At 50.7% G+C, this 10,532-nt stretch overlaps 1 protein-coding gene across 1 annotated transcript in view; it reads left to right on the top strand.

Annotated features, from left to right (window-relative positions):
- The first annotated feature begins 1,458 nt into the window (after positions 1–1,458).
- numb (NUMB endocytic adaptor protein) overlaps positions 1,459–10,532 on the top strand; it is a 92,859-nt gene continuing 83,785 nt past the window's right edge. Inside the window, exon 1 of the mRNA XM_089558403.1 lies at positions 1,459–1,902. The gene's annotated coding sequence lies outside the window, so the exon portion shown is untranslated. The remainder of the gene's footprint in view (positions 1,903–10,532) is intronic.

Below are 10,532 nucleotides of genomic sequence, written 5' to 3'. Positions count from 1 at the left end.
TTGCAGAAGCACATTACGTATTTCTCTATAGATTCTTTCCTGCTCTCGGTCAGAGGCCATTCAAGTTTATATATAACCTCCTTGGGCCAGTCTTTCCATACTGAACTTCTACAGCCCGCACAAAGAGGGACCGCTAGATAACAGCTAGCGATAGCTGTTATCTCCCTGTTACAGAAAGCGAGGACACACGCGCAAAGCATTTACTTTTGGGGGATTTGAATCCTCCACATCGAGCTCGAAGCAAGTGCATTATAAAATTATGATACACTAGCTACACTAGTGTAACCAGTGTAGGTAAAAAAACGCCCTACTGATTTCCACTAGTGTCGATCTCCACGTTCCATTGCATCGCAATGGAACGACACTAGCAGACGACAGGACGTCGCTACACAGTGGAGATCAGTGGTTTGCTATGACCATCATCATCGTCTGCCATTTTGTGCGTGTTATTTATGTTTATTATGTCTTTCTTTGCTATCTTAACATTAACAGCGAAAATAGCTATAATAACAACTTTTTCTGTCCCAGCTAGAGTACAAAGAGCGTTTTCTTTTTTGGCCGCTTTCTTTTCGTCCGCAGCATCATGCCTATAGCATAGATAAATAAAGAATATTGATTGCGTGGATAAACGATAAAAACTGCCTTGGTTGAAACAAAATGATAAAAAAGGCCATTTTTCTCGCAAGGTATATTTTAGCGCCACACCGCCCGTACTGTTTCTATCCTAGCGGCAAAAGGAATAAACTAGTGCCATCTTTGCGGATCTGTATTTCTAGTATTTCAGTAGGTCTCATAGGTCGCTTCGTTTGAGGGAATGAGGCATATGAATGAGGGGTCCACGCCCAAGACCTACTGAACTACAGACGTGCACAAATGGCCCTGCTCCAGCGAGCATGTTCTATTAGTTGACGTCTTTTGCCGCAAGAATAGGAACATTAAGGGCGGCGTGGCGCTAATATATACTTCAGTAGCGTGGCTTTTGGGGCTTGTTGGTACATAGTTCCAATACACTGTAGCGCAGCAAAAGACGAGGACACAAGCGCCGAGATATAAACACCACGAGCGCTCCTCCATCATTTTGTTTCAAACAGGGCAGTTTTGTCGTTTGTCCACAAAAACATTTTTTTTTATATTCCAGAGCGAAAAAAGTTGTTATTATGGCTATTTTTATTGCTGATGTTAAGATAGCAGAGAAAGACAAAACGAATGTAATAAATAGCGTGCACAAAAATGCAAACGATGATGATGATCATAGGTGACGAACAGGTTACTTGAGCGCCCTCAACGGCCAAAAAGCTAACGAAAGTTGGCGCACGCTGCTTCGTAGGATCCCGCCATGTGTGCAGGTCTGTAGTTCAGGTTTAGTTGGTCTTGTCCACGCCATTGAGCTTTCCACAACAATGCACAGATGCCGCCACCTGTCCTGTCAGCCGGCAACTGACGTCAGTGGTGTGCGGTGCATACGAAGTAGTGCTGATACTGCTGTGTGTTCGCCGCTGCTGACGCGATTCGTGAGAGGTGGGGGGGCACTCGGGAGAAGCCTGCCTTTGGCTGATGCCGTGTGTGGTGTGGTGGTGGTTGTGAGTGTGGTGTGCGGCCACCGAGCTATTCATGCGCAAGGCGACGTGCCGTGGCAGCAAGAGCTCTGCCGTCGCGGACGCTGGGGCCTTTCCGAAGAAACGGAGGCCGCGTGTGCTGGGATTATGAGCGGCTCGACGACCGCGCGCCGACGGGATTACTACACGGCAATAGCAGTGTCGCCCAGGGAGCAGCGCCACGGAGTTGAGACGACGCGCTGAGGTGTTGGGGGGGTTGTGCACCGACGGCGACAAACATCGACAGGAGAGCCCAGAGCGCCAGCGGTCGGTTTTCGGAGTCTACAAGCCCGGCGCTGACACCGAGGTGAGTGCTCTAGCGTCTCTCAGGCCTAAAGCTTTCTCCCGCCGTTCGAAAGACTTGTGCACGTCAAGTGTGACGCTGGGAGCTTGCTCCTTGTCGGGCCGCGCTTTTTGGGAAGGAGACTCCGTCTTTGAAAAACGCTGTGCCCTGCCCTCGCGCCGCACCTCATGGCGTTTTGTTGTCGTCTGCAAATGTATCGCGTTAAACCGACGCGCGGCGTTGCACTTTTTTTTTAAAGCCGATCTCCACCATTGCGAAAGAGCCGGATCAGAGTGGCGATGGTAAGTACTTATTCGCTTTGCGATCGTGGTTCGACCTCGTGAAGCCTGTCGCGAACTGCACTACGCTGCTACCGCGGGCTGTCGCATAGCAACACCTTTCTTTTTGCTGGTTATATCCTGTACACCCCTCACACTCCCTCCCCCGCGATGTTCTAGCTCGGGCCGCTGTGTGACAAACACGCCGCGAAGGCTGGTCGGGCCAGAACCACAAGGACGTTGTTTGCACGAAAAGCACACGCGCTGCCACAGCCCGCACGATCGGCGTTTTCTGTTTGCTTGTGACGTTCCTCTTCTTTTTTTTTTTTTGCTTGTGCGCCGGGCGGGAAGTTGCTGGTCCCGACGCCGCGGAGTAGTATGTAGTTCATTGGTGATGGAGCGCGTCGGCCGATTGGGTGGAGGCGCATGTCACCGTCGTCTAATCGCGACACCGTCGGACGTCGTCTCGTTCGACGGGTAATTTGTGGAGTCGCCGCGGTGAGCGGCTTATCGCCCTTACGACATTGTCTGGCGAGAAGATATATGGGCTGCGTGTACTGCACCACTCATTGCGAAACAACGAAAGAAAATTGCTCTCCCCGCATTTCCTCAAAAGGACGTTTCGGAGACACTTGATCACCCGGTTTCGCCGCGCGCGCTGACGTACTCGTCTGACAATTATACAACATTCTGAACTAGCCTTCGAGATAACATGCGTTTGGGAGAGCGGTTACTTGTACTGTGACCGCTTTGTGTGAGGTCCGAGATTTTACCGGCACTTCGAAAGTACCGCGCCGTTTGTTAGATTAACATGATCTGAAGAGTTCGTACCTTTTTCGGGCGCTGACTTAATGGCTCTGAAACGATATGATACTGGTAATGAGACCCTAAAAGACCGTGTCTCCAAAATGACATATTTTGAGACCACCTTTAAAGCTGGGCTTCTTTTTTGCAATGAATGCTAGTTTCAGGGTTCTCTTAAGGCAGCCTGCTCAATCGTGGCAGTCGCCCCACCCCCACATCGCCCGCGACCCATAATCCGCCCCTGGTCGGAGCAGTTTCTGTTTAAATGACTCTGCTAGTGCTGGAGGAGTAATTTTCATTCATCTAGCTTACAGAGAGAAACCTTACACTTGAGCAGTCGTGACACCTCAGCCGCGACAACGGCACTGGTGGAGGACGGTGACTTCACAGACGACGAAGCTATGCATAGCATTGGGTAGAGAGCATTTTCTACCTCTTCTTTGTATCTTTATATCCTTGTTTTCTTGTTTTTGCCTCGTCCGTTACTCTGATCCCCCGCCACAAAAGGGAATGGTCGCTCGGGCTCGAACCCGACCGCGGCAGCCGCGTTTCGATGGAGGCGAACTGCGGGAGGCGTCCGTGTGCTGTGCTATGTCGTTGCACGTTAAAGATCTCCATATGGTCGAAATTGTTTCGTAGCCCTCCACTGTGACTCTTCGTTCTTTCGCTCCCTCCCCTATCCTTTCCTTTACGGTGCGGTTAGGGTGTCTACCGAGATGTGAGACAGTTACTGCATCATCATCATCATCAGCCTGACTACACCCACTGCAGGGCCAAGGCCTCTCCCATGTCTCTCCAATTAACCCTGTCCAGTTACTGCGCTATTTCCTTTCTTCAGAAACCAGTTTAATTCATCAGCATCGTACAAAGCTAGCGCCCGAAAAGTTAAGCACTCGATCATGCAGCGTACGAGAACTTGGTCAAGTGCGTCTTCATGACGTCGCAACTCGCCGAGGAGTCGTAGAGCGTGCTCTGTCTCGGTTCTTTACGTATGCGCACTTCAAAGGGTGTCGTACGTCAGACACATGTAGCTCACTGGGTCGAAACAGCCTTTCAGCTTGAAAAGCTTTAAAAAGATGTCGGGCCCAGACGCGGGCGAAAGAAATAAAAAAAAAACGTTTAGAGCGCTGCGTTTAATCGACACCGTTGTTCGTGACATGTTTCGAGAACAATAGGCAATTACTACGGCGCGCCCTGGAGTCAAGTTGTTGCCTGGTCCCTACCTGGCGCGTAACTATTTGACGAAGGCATATTGGTAGACAGACGTAGGTTCCTGTTTGGCGAGGTCATCTCTCGGTGTGTCGGCGGGTACTAGGCGAGGGATGTGTAGGGCGGAGGGCATGGGGAAAGAATAAACTAACACCGAAAATGTCCGGTACTACATGAACGCTCAGCGTGGCTGTCCGGGCTGCGTGGGTCGTTGATCTCGCCGGCCTTTTGACTAACAGCCCGGTTCGACGCCCTCGCATTTCATTTCACCTGTTCTCCATTTCCCCGCTCCGCGCCTTGTCGCACATCTGCGCTTAGTCACCTCCCGGCAGCAGCAGGTTGGTTGCGGTGCTTTCGGCCGAAAGGCGTAATCGTGTATGTGGGACACAAAAGAAGCGAAAGGCTGGCTTGTTTGCCTCGGCGCCGGTCTCGCATGCCTCTCGTTGACTGGGCGTATGTTTTTTGTTTGTTTTTTCGTTTTCCCGTGTCTTATTTTTGGTTTTTACGATGCCTGTGAGAACAAGACCCGTCGTTAACAAATCGGCTGTTTCGTCTGCTCGACTCCGTCATTTTCTCGTGTCGTCTGCTTTGGACTATTCTTCTGCGAAGCACAGCGGGAAGCTTCCCAGCCGCCTTATTCTTTGTGTTTAATTTTGTTGCTTGGCTTTCTTTTTTCTAACTGCGCCGTCAAAGGCGCCTTGAAAGCTTATTTTAATTGAGTCCTTACCAGACGACACACACAGCGTAGCAACGCGGTGATGATGACGGCAACATTGGAAGACGGATTTTTTTTTTAATCTCAACAAATTCTAAATGAAGAACGACTGGTGTCGCCACCATGCATCGTTTCCACAAACTTTGACGTCAAGTGGATTTTTAAATGCAGATCTCTGTGGTTATCCACACCGCCAACCATTTACCATCATCGGAATGACCCGTCACAGTCTGACGTTATGAGTTTTTGAGGTTTCCACCGGCCCATCGGATTGTGCGCAACCTGCCAGCAGGCTTTATTTTGGCCAGCTATGCAAGACACTCTATGAAACAATGGCTGGCTGGCTTTGGAAAGGCATTTGTGTTGCTTTTGTTTATGGACATGCATAACTGGTACTGTAACACCAATAAAGTCCCGTCTGTAGCTGATCGTTTGGTGAATGCTTACATTGCGTATGCTTTTCCATAACCAGCAAAACAATTACTAAAACGTGCCAGCCGACGTCATTTGCATTTGGCCTTGCCATACTAAATCGGTTACTATTTTTGGTGCGGCAGCACTACTATGTGCATTTGCTGACTTTGAGCATACGTACGTATGTGTCTGAAGCGTGCTTCGTGGCAGGCAGCCTACCTGACCACTGGGTTGTGGGAACCCTGCCAGCTGTACGGTACACAGGATTCAGAATTTTTCAGAATTTTCGCATTCAGGTTTTTCACAATTATCGCACTCACGAGGGAAAAAAAAGCTGCCTCCAGGTTGGAGGCGACTAATCGTAATTGATTTCCCTCGCTCGATACTTGTCTACTTTGGCGGGGTTAGCCCTCAAACTCATATCGGCCCAGACGTGGAGGCGTTGTGTCGCCGATTAAATTACGGCAACCCTCATTAACGTCATCGCTCGCGCACGTTTGTCGGCCAGTACGACCGTCCCCGACTTGTCGTCTGTAATTCGGAGCGTAGTTTCCCAACCTAGGAGCCTTGAGGCTGCGTATCTGGACAGCAGAGGCTTCTGACAACCTTGGTCCACACGCGCCGTGAAAAATCTCTCTCGCCGAAGGTTGATGGGCCGTCCAGCATTCAAAAGGTCACCTGGCAAAATAAGGCCTTCGTTGGTCTTCTCCCTTTCACCCGTGCTGGCCCCTTCTTTAGGCTTAGCGGCCCTTTTAGCTCGAGTGTTAATTAGGGCTTGTCCCGTTTCCCTGACGTTGCCCCTCTCTCGCGCATATTTGCGCATCCTGTGCTCGAAGGCATCGCCTACACGGTTTCATTCTTATGCGGCGCCCTGTGAGGTGAGGTAAGGTCAGCCTAGATTAGGGAAGGAAAAAAGCACGGTAGAGCCGGCCCCGACTGGGGGGAGAGAAGAAGCAGTTGCTCTGAGGTGAAGGTGGCCTCCAGGCGGCGTCTGCGCACACTGCAGCACACGGGAAGCCAACTGAACCGGACAGACCTGTCACGAGGTTTTACAGAACAGAGCAGACGTCCTTTTTGGACGTCCCCTCTTCCCGATAAATTGCCGTACAGCCGGGCTTGCATCGCCATTTGAACGCATTTCTTAGAGACGTGGACGGTTACACAGCGTGTGGATACGAACTCACCTCGGTGGTATTAGTAGACAAGCGGATTCGTTATCGGCGGGCGAGTGGTAACCGTTGGGCAGTTTTTTGCGACGCCGCGCTCGTAAAACTCGCGGAATGCCGCATTCCACACCTCTCGGGAGGTAACCTCTGCTTCTTTTTTTCTTTCTTAATGCTGCCTCGCTTAGCCTTGCGCGATAAGAGGCGGAATTGTTTCGTTCGATCGAGCGGGAGGGCTTCCGAGAGGCAAAAGTCGCGCTGGTCGTTCGCCGTGTGGTTTTCCCCTCTTGGGCCTTGCGCCATTCGCGCAGTACCTGCCGGTCGTTATACAGTTGGAACATATACAGGGTGTATCTCATTTTGTTCTCTACAATTCAGTTTTAAAGTTCATTAGGGCGTGTAAGGCAATCAATCCTTGAACTATGCGGGAGCTGATCGTCCGCCTGGCCTTGTAGCCCCAATCTCAGGAACTGGACGCTGACGCTATTACGGCACTTGTTTGAAGTATTTGCATTGAGCAAAATAAAGCAGCTTGAATTTAATTCATTGCGGCCTCTTTTTGTCTCACCTGTGCCAACTGCGCCTGAGTCGTCCGTGTATCTCTCGAACAGCTGATTTCGCCCGAAATTCGCGGCGCTATTTTGCGTGCTAACGAAAGGCATGCGATTGGCTGTGACCTACTGCTCTTCGTCGAAAGTACGACAGTAATACTTCGTTGGTGATCTGGTTTCCTTTAAAGCGACCTCGTTTTATTATTTTCTGCGCACGCGCTTATCCGGAATACTTGGCTGTCACTGATATGCGCTCCGTTCCTACCCGCACAACTGATGCGCACTCCAGCGCGTGTCGCATCTCCTCGCTGTCGTATTTTCGTCCGTTCTCCTGCAGCGCGGCACAAAGCATATCTTCGTCACGTGTCATATCTTCACATCGTGTCACGTGTCATATCGTCATATCTTCGTCACATGTCACGTGCACTACACGTGCACTCATACCACGATTTTCCAGTGCACCACACAGGATGAACTCCGCCAGTTGCATGTCTCCCGATTAGAGCACTGCACGGGCCTCAATCTGGGGCCCGGCCCGGGCCCGAGACCTGAAGCCCGAGCCCGGCCCAGGCCCGCGGCTTCAAGCCCGGGCCCGGCCCAGGCCCGCTAAATTATCGCTCTAGCGAGCCCGGCCCGGCCTGTGAATCCCGGAGTGAAGCCCAGCCCGGGCCCGGCCCGGCCCGTTTCACAGTAATGCTTGAGGTATACTGCTCACTCTGAGCAAGTAGACTGCTACTAGACCGATAAGTAACTGGCCGACAAAGGTTCTGAAACCACAGTTTGGCTTGCAGAAAGTTGGTTCTTTTTAACCCAGAAGGAAGTGATTAAGGGTAGTGCTCGCCAGGCCCTCTTTTGGACAGTGATCTCGTGTAGGTGCGCAAAGATAAACTCGGATGTTCCGAAAGCGAAATAAAAAGGGCTGCATACGCGTGTAATAGACTACTTTGCATTCCCCCATGATTTTAATCAGTTATATTTTGCCGCCCAGAAGAATAAACATTAAAGCTGCCTAGCAAGCATTGGGATGACATTTTTTTAGTGAACGCGATCTCACAGGTTGAAATCATAGCCGAACTGGTCGCCTTTAAGCAGAAAGGAAAAGCTAAAAGACCTGAGTATTTCATAGTGTGTGTTTTGAAGACTATAAGCGTCCTAAACTTTGGGATGACGAATGATCAATGGCCAATTAAGGCTAGTTGAATTTTACTCTTACTGGTGGAGCAGAAGATAACGTGCGAACGACGTGATAACTTACAGGGAAAACCCTTGTCATGTCAACCAGGCTGAAGAAGCGAGGAGAGATAGATGTGCTTATTCGATGAGACTTACAAACTCTCACAAGCTTTTGTGGCTATTTCATTTACGAGACGTTCCGCTGAGCTCATCAAAAAGAAAACCAAACGCGCTTTAGTTTGTGAATTATCTCACATGAGAAAAATATAGCTATAAAATTAAAGCTATGTTTTTGAGGCTTAAGGGCCCAAGGGGAGTCAGGCTCTGAGAGATACCGAGGCAAAGGGCTCCGGATCATTTCGATCACCTGAGTTTCCTCAACGAGCCATGATACTACAAAGTATATGGCTGTCATGCTTGCCGCCTAAACAGAAATGCGGCCGCTGAGGATAGGAGCAAACCCTGGTTCCCCGGCTCAGTAATCAAGCGCCTTGACCACTAAGCCACCACGGCGTGGAAATAAGGAAATAAATAAGTCAATGAATAAAATTTAGTTTTTTTCTCAGCGCGTACTATAACCCATAGCTCATCCGTGTCGCTGCTCCAATGTCGCAGTTGTGTACTTCACTCTGCAATAGTGAATGAATAGTCGGACACCAGCCGTTTCTGTACGGACCCAAACCCCACTCGCGTCCGCAGCTTTAAGCCCGAGCCCGGCCCAGGCCCGCAACTTCAGGCCCGGGCTAACTAAGAAAAATCTAAGAAACGAATGAGCGGCCAGAGACGTCAGCGGTGCTCTTAATTCTGGACCGTGCCCCGCGAATCCTCGATGAATGAGCTCTGTACTCCTTGTTGCGCGTGCTCGAAGACCGTCGTCTGCTGGTGTATTTGTGCGATTTCCAATTTTTTTTTTTTCGGGCAAGGAGCTCTTCTTCATGTAGTGCCGCAATAAGTATGAAGGCGATCGACTTTTAGTGTCAGCCCAAAGAGAAAGAGTTCCCGATTTTAAGGTCCCTCGTTTTCCAATAAAAGTTCACTGGTGTCCGTTGTGAAGGCTTCACTTTTAGTAGCTCACAGCTTAAGTTGTGTGTGCCTGTAGTGTACTGCAATGTATGCAGTGCTATTTCTGCGCGAGACCGACGTCACGGTGGCCGCCATTTTGTGATGCATGTATTATTTATTCATTCATGTGCCTACATTGCACCCTGGGGGTGTTATAGTAGAGGTTTCTTTTTACAAAAAGTGACACGTGATCGTGTGAAACAGTTGTACTGTTGTCAAGGCAGAAGAGGAAAAGATATGTGAAATTGAAAAAACTCTAGCAGAAATATATGATTGGAAGGTAAAGAACACAGATAATGCACAAGCAGTGTAACATAGGCTATAAAATAAAATAACGGGACAAAAGAAACACAGGAATGCAATCTTCACACTGGAGCTCGTAGGCCAGCAGAACTGGAACGGAGAGCGGCTGCGAGCATATCTAATCGCCACCTGCTCCAGCTTGCACTGCTGAAGTAGCGCGCTGTACTGCAAAATGGCGCCCCTGACGTGGCGACTCCTATCGACTTCGGCGTTGCTCCTGGTCGTCTCGCGGGGCGGCTGCAGCCTCTTCGTAAACACTCCGCCGACTCCTGGCGATAAGCGGCTCGTCCGGTCCGCCCGCTCCTCCGTCGTTGCTGGTTCCCCCTTTCGCCGTGGAAAAATGGCTGGCTCTTGTTTCCTGCCTGGGCGCGCGTGCATTGCTGCAGCCCGGGCTGGTTTAGTTCTCCCGTCGGCTATTCGTGCCGTCTGCTGAGGCAGAGCAGACGACGCGACCGTCACCTTCCTGGCTGTCAGCTCCGGTTGCGCGTAGCGCCCCACGACAATGGCTCCCCCCGATTGGGTCGCGGGCATTTAGACAAACTGCGCAGCGGTGCTGAAAATACCAAAAGTTTTGCCTTTCTGCTGGTTGGAAGCTATTGGGAAACCTGCTATTGGTTACCACAGCTGCATGGCGACCGAAATCGGGGCGGTGCTACCGTCTGTGTGCCTCCGCGAGTCAGCCACGATAGGAACGGCCCGGGTTTGCAAGCTGAGCTGAGCTCGGAGATTTCGTACCTCAACTCGGATTCGAAATCGGGCGTGCACTCTTGTAGTTCCTTATTTCCACTTCTTCGGCACATCCATCGGCAGATTAGAGCGGTGCGCTTTTATGCCCGTGTGTCAGCGCTCACCCGTCGAAGGAAGCCCACTTCCAAGACACTGGGGATGCACCGCGGCATGACCAGAAGCGGACACCTCAGCGGTTGTGCACTCCCTTCTGCGCTTACTCACTCTTCCTAGTTTAGAGTGTACTGCCGCAAAG

This window comes from Amblyomma mixtum, chromosome 8 (assembly GCF_055824585.1).
Source record: "Amblyomma mixtum isolate Tamu chromosome 8, ASM5582458v1, whole genome shotgun sequence".
Taxonomy (NCBI): domain Eukaryota; kingdom Metazoa; phylum Arthropoda; class Arachnida; order Ixodida; family Ixodidae; genus Amblyomma; species Amblyomma mixtum.
Note: the sequence above shows the minus strand (reverse complement) of the source record. Positions and strands in the feature narration are given on the sequence as shown.